General features: G+C 38.5%; 1 long non-coding RNA gene across 5 annotated transcripts in view; it reads right to left on the reverse strand.

Annotated features, from left to right (window-relative positions):
- The window catches only part of LOC141420801 (uncharacterized), a 183,336-nt gene that overhangs the window by 21,870 nt on the left and 143,199 nt on the right, over positions 1-18,267 (reverse strand). For 3 of the 5 annotated variants that reach the window (XR_012445450.1, XR_012445451.1, XR_012445449.1), the window contains 3 exons: positions 13,585-13,725; positions 6,653-6,739; positions 4,982-5,090 (listed from right to left, as the gene is read on the reverse strand). This is a non-coding gene — a long non-coding RNA (uncharacterized lncRNA). The remainder of the gene's footprint in view (positions 1-4,981; positions 5,091-6,652; positions 6,740-13,584; positions 13,726-18,267) is intronic. The other 2 variants (XR_012445452.1, XR_012445448.1) reach the window with 2 other exon arrangements.

An 18,267-nucleotide genomic window follows, 5' to 3' on the forward strand; every position in this document is an offset into this window, starting at 1 on the left:
ACATGTGACCAATTGTGAGGGTCCCAGCTGAAAAGGTCCAAATGAGCAAATAGTGTGAGGATTATTTAATAGGGAGATAACAGTGGTCAATGGTAAGAGAAGGTAGGCATTAGAAACCTATCATTGGTAGTATCACAGACATTTTACCCCAAGGAGGTTGTAGGCTCCCTAAAGCACCCACCCTGTGAAATACTTTCATTCTTAGATCAATAAGCCGTGCTCTAATGTTTGATGGAATATTGGATCGCAAGATTCCATCAAGTCTTGGACCAAACTTACTACTTGTAGTATACAGCTTCAAAGATGGCCTTTACTCTGCTTCTTGGTGTTTATATCTTTGTATAGTTACACATCTTACATATCATACCAGAATTTGTCTTTTCTTTTTGATGGGACTGGAATTTGAGGTCAGAGCTTCATGCTTGCAAAGCAGGTGCTCTACCACTTGAACCATACCTCCGGTCCATTTTTTTCTGGTTAATTTGGAATGGTGTCTCATGAACTATTTGCCTAAGATGGACTCAAACCACAATCCTCCCAATCTCAGCCCCCCAAGTAGCTAGGATTACAGATGTGGGCCACCAGTGCCTGACCATAGTTTGTATTCATGATCAATTATATATGGCAAAAGAGATGGCATATTACTTCCAAGATTAGGTAATAAACTACTGTGGTTTCATCATGATTTCTCTCCCTTCCATTTTCCCTTTGCCCCCTTCTATTAGATCAGTTGCTTTGGGCAGCCAGCTGCCATTGTGTGAACAGTGTTATCTAGAAATCCACAACTGAAGTCTCTTGCTAACAGCCACATTAGTGAACTTAGAAGCAAATTTTTCTGTCTCAATAAACCCTTCAGTCCACTGAAGCCCTGGTGCAAATTCATGGAAGATCGTCCATCAGAACCATGCAGCTAAACCACTCATGGATTCATGGCCCTCAGAATACATTTTCATTGTTCTATGTTGCTAGGTTTTTCAGAAATTTGTTATGCAGCCTAGATAATTAATGCACTACTTGATTCACCAAGGACACGATTTGTGTCTCCCTTTCTATTTTGAAATTATACTTCTATCATCACAAAGGGCTTCCTGTTGAAATCTGTTCTGCCAGGCATCCCTATGCCAAGTATTCCAAAATAAACCAGCTGTAGGAAAATTTTCTTGGGGAGTTTGAAGAGCCTTCAAACCCCATAAAGAAAACAATTGTTAAATCCATTTACAGTCTGCCTTTCTGCCAAGTAGTAATAATCCATTCTTATGTCTATGGGCCATGGATACCAAATGAAGGCAGACATTCATCATATTCTCCTCTCTCTCTCAGAGATATCTGATTTTGGCAGGAATCATGACCTCAGTGCATCACCATTATTGATTATTATACTTTCTCATTGATTTCTGGTTGCTTGGATAGTTCTGTGGAATGTGCGTCTTTATTACATGAGACAAATTTGCCCTCTGACACATATAATCACAAATTACGTAAATTGAAGGTAAGCATAACCTTGAAGTTATTGGTTAGCTCTACATGAATTATAGTGTTTGTTTTAGGTTTCTGCATTAAAAATTAGCACTTACAGGATTAATGTGAAACAAATGTATTATCTTGTAGTATATGTGGGTCAAGGGTCCAGGCATAGGTTAGATGAGTGCTCTTCAACTGGTCTAAAATCAAGGTGGTGGTAAGGGCTGTGATCTGAAGCTTGGTGTCCTCTTCAAGGATCCCTGGATGATAGCAGGATTCAGTTCCTTTTGGTTGTAAATCTCAGGTCTTCACTTCCCAGAAGCTGCTTGCTCTTCCCTATGAAGTGGCAATTGGCATCTTCATAACCAAATTGAGAGCATAGCTCCTGCTTTGAATCTCTGATTATTCTGTCTCTGATCTTCTTGCAAAGGGCTTGCTGATTAGGGCTCACCCTGGAAACTTTCCATTTTGATTAATTCAAAATCAGCTTCTTGGGGATCTTAATTATTTCTGCTAGAATTCTATCAGTGCCATTTAGTGTAACCTAATTATGGGAATAAAATCCCATCATATTTGCAAGTTCTCCCTACAACAAAGGGGTGACCTCAGTATTTCAGGGGTTAGGAATTTTTAGAATTCTTATCAGTGGTTTCTTTTTTCTTCAACATTTTCACATATGAGTAACTGTTGACCTTACCTGATATTAGGTCACATCTAATTGTTATGCTCCTAATATTTTATTCTTTTTGGGGGTGGTACTAGGATTTGGGGTAGTACTATTGTTGGAACTTGGGCCTCATGTTTATTAGACAAGTGCTTTACCACTTGAGCCATGTTTCTAGCCCTTTCTGTTTTAATTACTTTTTGAATAGGTATCATTTTGTTTCTTTCTGCCAGGGCTGGCCTGGATCATGATCCTCCTAGTTATGCCTCTTGGGTAGCTATAATTATAGGTACCACCATTTCTAGCTTTCTGGTTGAGTTGGTTCTCATTAACTTTTTGCCTGGGCTGGCCTTGAACCATGGACTGTTTATTCTCTTCCTCTTGGATAGCTGGGATTACAAAAGTGAGCCACTGTGCCTGGCTTTATTTCATCCTTTGAGCAATAAAAATAAAGAAGTTTCTGAGGTGGCTACAGTATCCTATAAAGCCCAGATGGTGGTAATATGTATATAGTGTGGCAGAGTAGGTAGTGCAGGTGCTCTACCACTTGAACCACTGTGCCAGTCCTTTTTTTTTTTTTTTGGAAATTTTTTGAGATAGGGTCTCATGAAATGTTCACCCAGGCTGGCTTCTACTGCAATCCTCCTGATCTCTGCCTCCTGAGTAACTAGGATGACAGGTGTGAGCCATTGGCACCTAGCTCATTATCTACTATTGGGGTAATATTCTTTCAAGATTCAAAAGAAGCACCAACCAAGGTCTGAGTAGGAAAGACTTTTGGAAACATGTAAAATTTCCTTGTTGTTATGCAAGAATAATATATGTGGATTTGGTTGTAAGAGTGCCTTTATTTCCAAGGGATCTCATTTCAAACATAATTAATAATATTCACTTGTTGGAAGCATTGATACCCTATTGGGGCTTACTCTCATAATGTACTATGTAAAATGTATGTAATATGTAACATTTAATATGTAAAATTAAATGTCATATAATTTTTCAGAAGGAAAACTTAAGCAGAAGTATAAAGTAAAAAGACTCCTGAATTAATATTATCCCCAAATAGGACACCACATTGTTGTTTTTTTTTTAACTCATATGTGCATACAATGTTTGGGTCATTTCTGCCCCCTTCCCCCTGTCCCCTCCCTTATTCCCCTGCCCTCTCCCTTACCCCCTCTAACCCCTCGCTACCAGGAAGAAACTATTCTGCCCTTATCTCTAATTTTGTTGAAGAGAGAGTATAAGCAATAATAGGAAGGACCAAGGGTTTTTGCTAGTTGAGATAAGGATAGCTATACAGGGAGTTGACTCACATTGCTTTCTGTACATGTGAGGACACTACATTGTTAAGATGCCTGGATGAACATGACCAGTGGAACTTATGTAATTTAGTTCCAGATGGAAATCCTGATGTTGAAGCTTAGCCCATTTGTTATGATAAAGCCCAACATTAATGATGAATATTATTGCTAATGTCAGTGTGAAGATAAAATATGTCACTTGATGCTTGGATTTTGTTATGATGCTGTATTGAATTACTGTAAATGTGAGGAGATATATATATAGGTGAGATAATTTTCCTACGTGGTGACTCAGGCCATATGGATAAAATGGCAGCGGTAGCTGGGATGGAAGCATGTAGCTGGTGGTAGTTCAGATCAGCCACCGCGGTGACTCCTGTTTCCTAAAGCACAGGAAGTCATGCTTCCTAAAATAGTGGAGCTCTAGGTGGAACTAGAAGGTGATTATAAATATGACATTTAGGTGATTCAAAGTATTTTAGAGTACATTTGGAGGTAGGTCACCAATTGGAACCTCACATATACTACTTCATGATATTTGTCTTTTCCTGGCTGGAGGGCAAAGGAAGTTAGCCATAATGGTTAATACCCAAGTTGGTAATAGAAATTTCTAGTTTTTAGACATCGTTGAGGTTTAATAGCAACATATTTTGCATTTAGTGATAGATTGTATAATGCAGAATCTGATTTAATTTGGATGTTTGACTACTGATATTTTAAGTTTTTATATTTTTAGAGCAGTTCACAGGAAAATTGATTAGAAGGCAGGTACGAATATGTCACATATTCCCTGCCCCACCACAGGCAAATAACCTCCATGGTCAACTCCCCCTGACGTGGCAGTGTATTTGTTACAATTGATGGACTATATTGACACATAATAGACACATTAGAATTCACTCATGGTATTGGACACTATGAATTTGTACAAATTTCATCCAATGTAACTTTGCCATGATCACTTTTAGAAGTTTTTTGGTTGATTTTTTTTTGTTTGTTTTCTACATAAAAGATCATATCATCCGTGAGCAAAGACAATTTTGCTTTTCTTCTGATTCAGTATACTTTTTATTTCTTTTTCTTGTTTTATTCTGTTTGACAGGTCTTCCAACATGTTGTTGAGAAAGAGTTGTGAAAAGGGGCTTCGAAAAAGAGGCAGTAGAAAAGTATTTCCACTGAGGAAGATGGATATCAGAATGTAGGACTAGATTCACTCTGTTATCTTGGATTCACTCTGTTATTGTCTCATCTAGTACTTGAATTAGAAATATTGGAAATAGGAGTCGTACCCCTTAAAAGTGTTCATTTTCTAGTCTTGCTGACTGAAAAGCACTATCTATACATGGTCCAAGCCAGTTTTAAGAAGAATCCCCATTACCTAGTGATGGTGTCTAAATATTTCAGGTCCATTGTTATGTCCCAAGATAAGCCTGGATTCCTGCCCAAAGAGTGAATTTGGTTATTTCTCCCAGGAGCAATGTATTCTTTAAGTGGGAAATATCTTGTCACTACAGACTCCTCCTAATCTGATCTGCTTATCTCACTTCCTTACCTGATTCTGTTGAGAGCATTTTCTTAATTAGTCACATGCAAGTGAATTCTTGACTCAGGGTTTGCTTCAGGGAACCCCAGTCTAAAATACTGAGGAAGTCCTGGGTACTCTAGGATAAAAAGCACAGATAATATTTTGATGAGTTTTCCAAAAGCAATAGGTCACATGTTATGTAGTAATGAAAAATGTTCCTTGGAAATTAAACCCCTTTCCAAATAACTTAGGCTTATTTGTTTTAATCTTTTCCTAATCCATTCAGAAATTAGCAAAATGAGAGTATGTCTTTAAGGATGTAAATAAAGGAGTATAAAGAAGAACATTTAATGTAGTTTTATTCTCTTATTAGAAAATAAGAATGACAGAAAAAAACCCTAAATATTCAACTCAAGAATCTGGGAGTGAGGGAATTAACTTAAAGTAAGTGGATATAAGAATTAATAAAGACAAAAGCAGATGTTCTTGACATCGGTGAGAGGAAAGAACAAATACATGAGCAGGTAAACCATAAAACTTTCTACTTCTTTTAAAATGTCAGAAGAGACAATTTTCTATTGAAGTCAATGTGTTTGAAAATATGGACAAAAATGAATGATTCTCTAACATGAAATGAAATTATTAAAAATTGACTCAAGATTCACAATCCCTAAAGGACCACTAGTGTGAAAGGTAGGTTAAGATCATACCTGGTGGAAGTCTGACTGGTGTTTCCTCTTTTGGAAACTAGGGTTAAGGTAAGTGTGCACCATGTGTGTACTTTATGTACTGTGGAAGTTTGTTCCCCGGTACTGCCATGGCCTGGTAGAGAGGCAAACAGGTGAGTATCCATATAGGTTTTGGTCCTACATGACTAGAATGACACAAAACATTGTGGGAATTACAGGCTGTGGCTTCTGTGTGTCAGGGTGACCCACACATATCATAGCTATCATTCACTAGGGATAGCTATACTCACCTCATGTAGTTGTGTGTGTGTGTGAGCACAAATCCCTATTCCCATGTAGCTACTGGTCCTCTGGATGGAGTAAAATTGCTGCATTTCCTGAGCTGTGTCTTCTTGTAAAGTTAACAGTATTGGTTTGAAGCTGTCATGTCTCTTGTGTCTGATTGCAGATTACAATTTATAATACGCACTAACATTGGCAGTTAAAGATCTCACTCTTAAAACATCATAAAGCCCTGATGCTTTCAGTAACTAGTTTTATAAAATCTTCAGGGAACAGATTATTTTCTATTTATTTAAATAGCTCTGAGCATAAAGTAAGATGTAAAGCTCCCCATCTCATTTAATAGTCTGTCACAACATTTTTATCTACATAGAATATGTTTAGCACATAAAAGAAAACTGTGGAACAACCTTACTTTTGATGAGAGATATAGAAATTCTAAGTAAACACACTAGCAAATTTTGCTAATCTTTCAAAAATAAAAAATATACATCTCTGAACATTAGTTCTACTACTAGGAATTAATCTATCAAAATACTTGCACAGTTTCCTCCTCACCCTCTACTACTCTTTTTCTCTTGTCATATTTCCGAAACAATAGTTTAACAACTACTTACATTGTAACTATTTACTATTTATAGTTAGATTGTATTAAGTATTATAAGTAATCAAGAGATGATTTAAACATAGTAAGATAATATGCATAGGTTATATGTGAATACTTTACCATTTTATATAAAGGACTTGTGCATTCTTAGATTTTGATATCCTCAAGGGGTCCTGGAACCAATATCTTACAGGTGCTAAAGGACAGCTGTACATGTATGTAAAGATACATGGGTGAATAATTCATTATAGCACAGTTGGTATGATGAAAAAACAGAATCAACCTAAATCAAGAGGGAAATGGTTAAATAAATGAAATTATACCCTTTCTATGGAATTTCATTAATTCTTAAAGAACTCCACAGTCATGAGGATTAAATGGGTGTGTTATTAATACCCATACCTTCATATCCATTTATTTATTTTTTTCATTTATAGCATGGAATGTGGAGCTGGACCACCCAGGTTTTCATTGGGGCTGTGCACTCATGAGTGAATCCCGTAAGACTCTAACTCCTGAAGTGTTCTGACTTACAATTATTTCATGAAAACCAATGAGGGTTTTATACTCAAGTACTTTTAGACTTGTGATATACCATCAAAATCTTTAAGATCAGAATATTTACAGGTAGTAAAAATTGCAATCTTAATCTATGACAGTTTTTTAGGATTTCCTTAAATGCAGTTAATACCCACGTGAAAAAAACATGGCGCATGTTGGAAACACCTCATAAAATAGTGACGGGCACATTATTAAGTACCGGAAGTATTAGTCATTACATCACACTATCTCTATCGAACATTTTCAGATACCTCATTCCTTATTTGTTTTCAACAAATAAGGAATTTGTTAGCTCTTCTCATTATCAAAAGAGGATGGATTTAACTCTAGGCTAGACCAGTAAGTGATATTTTATGTGACCATTCTCTAAAGCTATTTTTTGTCTGATCATGGTTTTAGGGGGCCCAATAACCATAAACAGTAAACCATTAAATCTTGATATGGCAATTTGATTTATTTCCTACCAGAACACTACAGAATTAGCAGAAAGATACTAATATCTATAGTCTTGAGTTAAACTAGGGTCACCTTGACAAGCCATAAGGGTAGAGATTCTACTCAATCACACAACAAATAGTCTTTACAGTCAGGTGCAATAAAAAGTCTATCAACAAAATAAATTTTTTAGATGGTGGAGTTAAATTTTGAAAGAGTTCTTAAGCAGTCCTTTAGCCATGGAATAGTATTTACTGAATGTAAGAAATATAGCTGGTTACCATTCTGAGCCCCTGACATTGATAGGGGTCAACTAAGAAGTGGATATCAGGACTGGGCATGGTGAAAAATACCTGTGATCCCAAGTGAGAGGGAGGCTCATGGTCTAAGTGCAACCTGGGAAAAAATGCAAGACCCTGCTTAAGAAGTAAACTAAAGCATGAAGGTCTGAGCCTGGGACTCAAGTTGTAGAGCTCCTGCCTAGTAAAAGCAGGGCCCTGAGTTCAAAACACCAGTACTACCAAAAAGGGAAAAAAAGAAGTAGGTATCTGATATAACCTATTACCTTTTAAGGAATTTAAAGAATAAAAACAGCTTTTAAAGAATAAAATAGTTAGACACTTAAAGAAACAATGGCAGGATTGGCAAGGTTCACCATATGGTTGATTACGTGCCTGGAGTGACCTCAGTGTTTAACTTAGTCTCATTCCGATATACATTATCTCAGTGGTCAGACATCATCTCCCAACCTTGGATAAGGTTTCCTGATTCTTAGCTCGTTTTATCTTTACACTGGATAGGCTACTATCAAGAACCAGCAAGTTATAATACCATATCCCATTAACAAGAAGAAAAACTATATCGATTAAAATTAAAATAAAAAAAACAACAAAAGAACTTTAATCACTTTTTTACAGGTTGAATTTTGCCTTCCTAAAAGATCTATTGAATTCCTAACTTTGACTATCTGTGAATGAGACTTTATTTGGGAATAGGGTATTGCAGGTATAATTAGTTCAGAGGAGGTCACGTTAGTCTTAATTTAATATGACTGGTGTCTTTATAAGAAGAGGGAAATTTGGACCCACACACAAAGAGAAGGTGGTCATGTGAATATGGAGGAAGTGATTGAAGTTATCTTATCAAATGCCAGGGAACAGAGACTGTCATAAGTGGGAACAAACGGGACCATCTTTTGCTAGAGGCTTTGAAGAGAGGATGGCTCTGCCAGCATTTCAAGGCTAGCCTTCTGGTCTTCAAAACTGTAACAATAAATTTCTTTTGCCTTGTGTTTGTGGTACTTGTTTTTTTGCAATCCTTGGAAATAATTGCAGCTTCTAAAAACTGAATTTGTGTCTTGTAAGGAGTTGCCATCTTTATACCATAGCTGGTAGCCAGGTCTTAGCACTGTAAGTGGACGATGGTATAGAGTTTGTATTGGGTTAAGTGGTTAATACAAGAGTTCTGATGGTTAATATACTGAGCCTGTGACATCCTTATGTTAGAACCTTTTAGTCTTCTCATAATATCAATACATACTTATAAGTACTTAAAGTCCTTGTAATCCTTTCTAAGAATTAAAAATGTGGATACAAATTGGTGTGTCTACATACTGGCTCAATGTTTGAAAGGTCTGCTTAGTTCAGATGGTCCAAAAATCAAGCTTTAAAATATATAGACTTTAGATCTAGGGCAAAAACAGTAATGTTGTTGGTTTTGGGTCACATGACAAGGGGAGAGCACATACAGGAGGTATGAGGATATGTAGAAAACCCAAAACATAAAAGCGTTTGCTATCCCCACTCCAGAGGATCTAATAGAGAAACCTTAAAGCAACAGAAGTCAACATGAGAAGGGGATTAGGAACCAGTGTAAAGGTCAGTTAGAGATGAATCAACTTGGGTTGTAACACATTTGTACATGGAAGCAATGCTAGGAATCTCTCTGTATAGCTATCCTTAACTCAACTAGCAAAAACACTTTGTTTTTCTTATTATGCTTATGTCTTCTCTTCAACAAAATTAGAGATAAGGGCAGAACATGTTCTGCCTGGAAGATAGGGAGGCAGGGGGGAGAGGGTGGGGGCAGGGGGAAAGGGGGAGAAATGACTCAAACAATGTATGAACATGTGAAAAAATGAATACAAAAAAAATCAAGCATTAAACTGTTAGGCATACTCAAGAATCAATATCATAGTTGTCAGAGTTCAAGAATCTCCACTTCTGTTTGAATAACAGTACAAAAATAATATAAAAGTCACATCTATATCGGTCTGATCAGGTGGACTTCAGTGCAGTCAGGCCAACTACAGTTTAACTGGAAACACCTGATAAGCATCTCAAGCAGCGCTGTGTTGAGAAGAGTGAAGAATGGGATGGAAACCGGCTGGACCTCTCCGTGTATGAGTTAGCATGGGGATGAATTCATCATTAGAATGATTCCTGCTTTATTACGAGGGTAGCAAGAATCATGAAGGATAAGTGCAAGGAAAGGGTTAAATCTAAGTAGGAAAACCTGAGTTGTGTGGTAGAGAAAGGCAATCAGGAAGGTGTCTGAGGAACTGGCACAAGCTCTTTCTGAAGAATGGGTAGAAACTCAACACTCATGCCATTCATCAGTGAGTCCAGTGAGCTCCACCTTCAAACATTGTCATTGAGCCAGCTTTTTCCTTCTGTGCATTGCTAATATGTTGCCAGCTGTTCTGATAGGACTCCTCATCATCTGGATGATTGCAGTTCCTTCTCACTGGTGTCTTTCTTCCACTTTCTCCACTGCTGTCTGTTTTCATTGTAGTAGCCAGAGTCATTTTTTAAAAAATGTGGCTCAGATCACATCAGTTTTCTGAACACTCTGCTGACATCCCATCTTGAAGTGAAATCCAGAGTGCTTATCATGGTCCTTAGCCACTTTTCTTGCCTTGTCTCCTAGTGCCCTTGAATCCTCTGCTCTGCTCCAGCCATGGCAGCCTCCTTCTTGGGCTGTATCTCCATAGCACAGAATCTTTTCTTTTTCTGTTTTTGGTGGTATTGGGCCTTCTGCTTGCAAGCCAGGCACTCTACCACTTGAGACATGCCTCCAGCCCTTTTTTTTTTGCTTTAGTTATTTTTAAGATAGATTCTTCTGCTTTTTTCCTGGGCTAGCTTCAGATGGAGATCCTCCTACTTCCACCTCCCACATGGATAGGATCACAGGCATGAATCACTACACCCAGCTTGTTTATTGAGAAGAGGTCTTGCTAACTTTTTGTCTGGGCTAGTCTCGAACCATGACACTCCTGATGTCAGCCTCCCAAGTGGCTGGGATTGCAGGCTGGAGCCATGTACCTGGCCCCTCTGCTGAGAATCTTTACATTTGCTGTTTCCTCTGTCTGCAATGCTCTTATCAAGACAGCAAATTGGCTCACTCACTGTCATGCACTTCATATCTCTGTCAGATGTGACTTTCTTAGTAAAGTCTTTCCTGATCACCCTGTATAAAATATCAGTTCCTTCCTTTTCCACAGTCATTCTTTGCTCCTTTTTTTTTTCTTTGCTCCTTTTGTCTTGTCTTATTTTTCTTTGTAAAACTTATCACCATCTGACAAGTTTTCATTTAATTTGTTATTGTAAGTGCTGTGAAAGTGAGGGCTTTTGTTCATCAATGCCCCCAAAATGGAGCCTTATGGAGGAACTTAGATATGCTGGCACGAATTGTTGCATTAATTGAAAGGAACAGGATGTGGATGACTGGGAAGATCTTTCCAGGGAGAAAGGACTGCATAAGAAAGAGGAATAGATATATAAATGTGATCAAAGTGCATTATACTCAGGTATGGAAATATCACATGGAAACTCCCCAATGGTATAGTCAATATGCACTAAGGAAAAATGTGGGGGGAAAAGATAGTAGCTTTGCTTGTTGGAGGAAGTGAAAGAAAGTAACTGTGGAAGGAGTTCACTTATCCAAAAGACAATGGCAAATGGAAAGGCCATAGGCAGGACAAAATCAGGTGGGCTATAGAGAACAAACAAGGAGAAGAAGTCGGTAACCACAGGGGAATAATCATCCATATACATACTAAAAAGGACACTTTGATTGTGGGTGGAGAGTGGGCTGGGAAAAGCTAAGTTGGGTGCCTCCTCTGGAGGTCTGGATAGGAAGTGCTATAGCCTGGATCGGTGAGGTGGTGGAGTAGGGGATGGAGACAGTAGAGATGAAGGGTCAGTGGATAAGATCAGGGATATCTGGGGTAACTGCCAAGACTTCCTAAGAGGCCAGGCATGGTGGCTCATGCCTGTATCCTAGCTGTTCAGGAGGCAGACATAAGGAGGATTGCAGTTTGAGGTCAGCCTGGGCAAAAAGCAAGACCCTTACCTCAATAAACAAGCCAGTCGTGTGTGCCTGTAATACCAGTAACATGGGAGATATATGTAGAAGCATCTGGTCCCAGGATGGCCCAGGAAAAAGCAAGAACCTATCTACAAAATAAGCTAAAGCAAAAAGGGCTGGAGGTATGGCTTAAGTGGCAGAACACTTATCAGTACGTACAAGGTCTAAGTTCAAACCCCAGGAGAACCAAAAAACAAACCAAACAAATGAAAAAGACTCCTCTGAGGGAACAAGGATGGGGGGGTCCTGATATAAGCAAGGGGGAAGGGGGACTGTTACTTTCTCTGGTTGACCCTGGGAATCTAGAGGAGGAGTAGGCTTACAGGCATTGACACCAGGATCTGGCAGAGCAGATATATTGTCTTTATACCAAACCTCTTCTAACAGCCAGATCTAGTCATCTGATCATCTACTTGACATTTCTGATCACATATTTATAGGCATCTTAAAGCTTAACTTGTGGCCTTGTCACAAAGAACTTCTAAAGAAATGTTTGAGAAGCTAATGTATCAGAGCCTAGGTCAGAGTCCTGAGGCATTTAAACTTGTAACAGAGATCAAGCAGAAGAGAGAAATCCCCAGAAGTTGGCCCTTCCCCATAGAGGTTCATTCCATCAGTTATCGCACGTGAAGAAGCAGATGCTGAGAGCAGGGAGATTTGTCCTTGTGGGAAGCTGGGCAGTAAGATAAAATCTTCCTCTTTCTGGAGTAAGGTAGGGTAGAAAGAGTAAACAGGTCAAGGTTAGAAGAGGTTGTCAAGCACACAGCAGAGCGCTCAATAGACCAGAACTCAACAGGGTGTTTATTGCCACGATTTTCTTGGACTCCAGCAAGGGACATGGATATGTTTCCCCTTCTTCTAGCTAAATCTATGTCCATTCTTACTTTGAAATAGCTGGAAAAGTTGCTTCCATTTTTCTATTTCTTCCTTGCCAACCTCCCCATATACCCACATGACTTTAGAAAAATCCTTATGAGTTGCAAAGCTTCTTTTAATTTTAAAGATGTATCATCTATTTATCATCTATCTATCTATCCTCTGTCTATCTATGTCTATCTCTATCTGATATCTACTTTTCTCAGCCATGTGTGAAGCTCATATGTCTGCAACTTTTAATACTGTCAGTATATGATACATTGTTGAAAGACATGTATTTAAGTAGAATATACAGAATATGACAGAAGTGCATTTTTCAAGTTCAATTCTAGAGACTTCTCCATGTGTTCTAGGGGGAGCAGTAATTTTCACTGCTCTGCCTGAGGAACATATTCAGATCATTAGCATTCTGCTCCTCACATCAGGGTAAAGTTTTGTACAAAGTTATGCTCATCAGAGTTCCCATAGACCTTGGTCAGGACTCTCTGGGGCTCTTAAAAGCTGCTTCTACCAACTTTATGAATAATGGGGAACCTGTTTAAGACAAATTGCCAACTACAAATGTATATCCTATAGGGGGTCTGCCAGATCAATGTTCTTATATCCCCTCAGTCTTCTCAGAATAACCTTCTTATCTCTCTTCTTTAGAGTCATCACAAAACTATATGCTTGGACTTTAATGCCCTTTATAAAAAGTTTTAGGTCCTTTGCTTGTCCCTGTGAACAACATTTTAGTCAAAATGTACTTGAGCTCCAATTTCTTGGTGAAAAATAGGTCACTGCTAGTCGTGTTTAGCATTCTTCTTTCTTACCCTTTGGGATAGAATCTGCCTTCAGACTATTTTTCGCAGAGAATAAGGATTAGTGCCTCTTTATCAATGTTGTCCATAGCCCAACTCAGTGTACTTTATTATCACTGCTAGAAGGTGCTTCTCAAAGGCTGAGTTGTAGAGCTGTAAAAAAAAAAAAAAATCAAGTTCCCCAAAGCCAGGGAAAATTGAAATGTCACTCTTTACAAGGAGTTTTAGGGGGGAGAATAAGCATTTACTTCAATACAGACCATCCATTCTATGGCCTGGTTTAGAAACTTTCAAAATCAATTTTAAATCTTTTCTTTATAGCTTTCATATCCCCTCAGCTTCATCCCTTTATTTTATTATGAAATTGCTTTGGCCAAACCACAAGGCTGGGGTGGGGTGTCTTGGGGGAGTGGGGTGGCTTGGGTGGGTGGGAGGGCTGGGGATGGATGTGTTGTCTGGGTCCCGTCCCTTCTGCTACTCCCAGCACTGCACCAGTCTGGCTGCTGCCTCAGCGCTAGCCCCACGTGCATCAAGCCAGTCTGCCTGCTGTTTGGCAGATATCTCCCTTTGTTTGTGTTCCGTGTGATGCTCTAATAACCCTCCTCAAGGCCAAATTAGATTTATGTGGGAGGGGAAGTCAGCTAGAGGCTTCAGAATGACTACGCTAATTGCAAACCAAAATATAAACAGCAACTCCACATGGATGTATTAAACAGGCCAGCGTTCTCCATAGCAAATCAAATTAAGAGAAATCCCATTATCTTGCTCAGGGTTTCTGCATGTTTTTCTGACAGCCTGCTTTAGTGTTTGAGCAAAATGAGGATACAAAGATACTTCATTATTGCTCTCATTCTGAACAACAGACTTTTCCTCCCTTACCACAAATTATAATAATATCAAGATTATTCACAATTAAGCCAAACTACTTTTTTATCCATATAAGTTTATAGTACCCTCTAAAGATTTTATGTTTTAAGGCAGCTTGAAATATTTCATTTATTCCCACCAGCTTGGCTTCAGTGTGAACGTCACCAGGAAGTGTTCTGAACATCTCTCTGAAAAGCCCTGTGTATCTTATGAGAATGCTTATTTATGAATATCTGCTATAGGAAATGAATATTCCACCCATTCATCTTTAACCTTGTGCTGTTACGGCTGATTCTGCAGGGGAATGTAAAACAAAAGTAGCTGGTCTCTTCCATTAAAATGAACCAGTACTATTGGCCAGGAAGTTTCAGGAACTTAATATTGGAGGTGATAAAGCAGCTGGGAAGGGCCACCACTTTTGTATCCCACAGGTGCTGGGCTGATAGCAGAGGAGGAATCTGGAGTGGGAGATTTGCTCTGAGGCTGGGGTAAGGAGACCAGGTCTCTGATAGTCATCCTCCAAAGCTTTCTGATGGCCATCCTTCAATATTTCTCTTGCACAAGTTAGCTCTAAGAGGCAGATATGCCAAAGCTGCATTGAATAGAGAATCACAGCTTTTCTTTCAACTTCTTATAAAAATAAGCTTTTCACTACTCATAACAGTTTTCATTAGTATTGTGTGCTGTGTGCGCTGGTGACAATGGTGAGCAAGCTGACTGTCATTGAGGGAAGAATAGGATGCTGCAAGAAGACCAGCCCCAAGCAAATTAGTGTGACCTGGGGATTGAGTTCAAGACAGCCAGAACAGCTATAGTGCTCACTTGGTTGAGTCCTTGAGGGAGCAAGCATGAATGCACACCTTTCTACCTGACTCAGGGCCAAGTGTAGAATGGTTCTATGAACTCTCTGTTCCTTCCCTATGAGAATCATTATTACTTTTTTCGTTTTTTGTAAAGAAGTTGTGTCCTAACTTTGGAAGTCAGGGACAAACCAACTAGTTGAGAACAGAAAGGAATAGAAGAGCTGGGGAAAAGAGAAGAGTGTGGAAGGCAAGCAAGTTGGTGGCCAGCCGTTATGGTCCTTGGGTTTAAATAATGATGGTCATTCCTTCACTTCCTCAACACATTCATGACACTCTTTTATGTTTATCCTGGTGACTGTTCTCTTGGCTTCATAAGCATTCTGGGGAGGGCTGAGAGGAATGAGTGGAGGAAAGGAATTTCAGATTACACCATTGCGAACTTTATTGATGGGAAGTAAGAGTCTCTGGGAACTCTCTATTTCACCTACCCTCTAATACTCCACGAAAGGTCATAGCATTAATCTTGTGTGGGTTTTTTAAAAGTCTCTTTCTTTGACCAAATTATAGTTAGTTTCCTCTGAGGGCTCTGTTTTGTTCTCCCCCTGCCCAGACCAGTTGCAGCGAAAATCCTGCTGTCAATTTAGTCAGAATCCTCTCACCTTTGATATCTGATCAAACTCCTTATTCACCACTACCTCCCTTTCAGGTGACAACTGATCATCCTGGTCTGCCTTCAGCAAGAATCTTAAATTGGGTTAATAAGAATCCCTCTATCCTTGATTCCTCCTGTCAGTAATTTTCTGTCCCTCCAATACCAGATTCTTAGCTATTACTTCCTCACTGCCTTTACCATGTTTGAATCTGAGCCCTCCTATTGCTTCTTGATACCTATTGTAAAATTCCAGAGTAAAGTCTACCTTACAGTTTCCATGAGTCAGAATAATTTTTCTTTAAACTTGGCAGGAATAAAAGAATGTTCTTTTCTGATAAAAAAATAATTGAATCCATGACGTATATGCTCAACATCTTAAACTAAGTTCTTTGTGTGTATATGTATGTATTTATCTATTTCGCATATAATCAGGAGATTTCTAAAGGAATCTCAAAAGGAATAATGTTAAATATTTTTCAGTAGCTAATATTGAATGTAAAAACTCTAAATCATTAGCACAAATATAAAACCTGGTTTGAGTCTTTCTCTTCATATTCATTACCTGAGCATCCCTCTATCCTATCTTTAGTAGAAAGTTTGAAGGAATGCAACCAGGCCATATCTGGTCATGTACTGTTCAACATGAGACCCACTCACCATGTTTGGCTATTTATACTTAATTAAAATTAATTAAATAGAAACTTCCTCAGTCACAGTAGCCATATTTTCAGTGTTCCTATACATGTGTGGTTAGTGGCTACCATATTGGAAAGAAAATATCCAGAACATTTTCATTTGTCACAGACAATTCTTTTGGATATCACTGCTTTAGATAATTCAGACTTGCTCAATAAGTCAGGAAAGTACAGACAGGCCTCATAACCAGACATATAAAAGCATAGTTAGTATGGATAATATTTCAGACTAACTTGTACTCATTTATTCATTTTTAAGACTCTTCAAGTGTGGTGCACTCAGCAAAGCCTTTCTTGATTGTCCTATGCCTAATTAGTTAACACCTGCTTTTCTTGCTTATACTTTTAGTTTCCTGGCTACAACTTTGAGAGAGGCAAAATTCCATTTCCAAGTATATAGGAATAAGCAGTTGGAGTGAAGGGCCTTTTCTGGGGGCATGAACATATAGCAAATGGTGACTTGGGGAGAGATGAGCTTTTGGAGTAGGTTCACGTCCTTGGCTCTGCCACTTATTGTCTTGATGGTACATGATTTTGGTTAAATTACATATCTCCATTTTTATAGATACTAAAATTGAGGCTAAGAAGAAAAAAAGTATGCATTTTAGGGTTGTTGTGAGGATTTGGTTTATGTAAATCACCTGTCAATGAGCTAGGCACATCACAAGAACTGAAATGTTTAATATTATTTAATCTAAGGCTTGGTTCCTTTTGTGTGTGGGGTGAGGGGTACTGGGGTGGATTGTAGGGTCTTGTGTTTGCTAGGCAGGCAATCTACCACTTGAGCCACATCCCAAGCTCTTTTAACTTTGGTTATTTTTGTGATAGGGTCTTGCTTTATGTACAGGCCAGCTTGGAACATGATTCTCCTATTTTGTTTCCCTGCATAGCTGGGATGACAAGCATGTACCATCATGCCTGCCCAGCCATTAGTTGAGATCTGGTCTTATGAGCTTTTTGCCCAGGCGTCCTTAAACCAGAGATCCTCCCAATCTTTGCCTCCCAAGTACCTAGGATTATAGATTTGAGTCACTGCACTCAGTCCAAAATGCTTTTTTTTTAAACATTATTTTGTTAGTGATGGAAAAAGTAAGATGCTTTTCTAGATCAAAGAACCTAAATAAGGCTTTTTTGTAAGCCTTTGTTATATCCAGGTTGGATGTATTGAGTGATACTTTATGGTCAGAAGGATTTATGCATCACAAAAAAGAGTAATAGTTAAAAATCAGTCTGTAAGTTATCAAGTCTGTATTATCAATGGTAATATCCTTAACATATTAGACACAGGATTGTTGAATAAAGTCTCAGTGATGCAATAGATGTCCCTTCTTCCAATTTTATCAGCTTGCAAAATTCATGAGGTTAATAAGTATTAAAATTCTCATTACTGTGCCAAATCAGATAGGGATGTAGCTCGAGGGTGTAATAAACTAGTTCTACTGTTGAAACTCCATCAAAAAGCAAGCCTGCACTTACCCAGTATTATAAAAATTCCTGTATCACTGCATTCAAGGTAATGTGATGAAAAATATTACGTATGGGGTTTATGAAAGCTCACAATTTAAATCCTGAAACTCATTGACTTCACATATAGTTTTAGCAGGTGGGCATTAGATTTTGAAAGAGGCTCAGTGTCAAAAAAAATGTTATTGGTCCAGCTGTAGATATACTAGAAAGT

This window comes from Castor canadensis, chromosome 2 (assembly GCF_047511655.1).
Source record: "Castor canadensis chromosome 2, mCasCan1.hap1v2, whole genome shotgun sequence".
NCBI classification, from domain to species: Eukaryota; Metazoa; Chordata; class Mammalia; order Rodentia; family Castoridae; genus Castor; species Castor canadensis.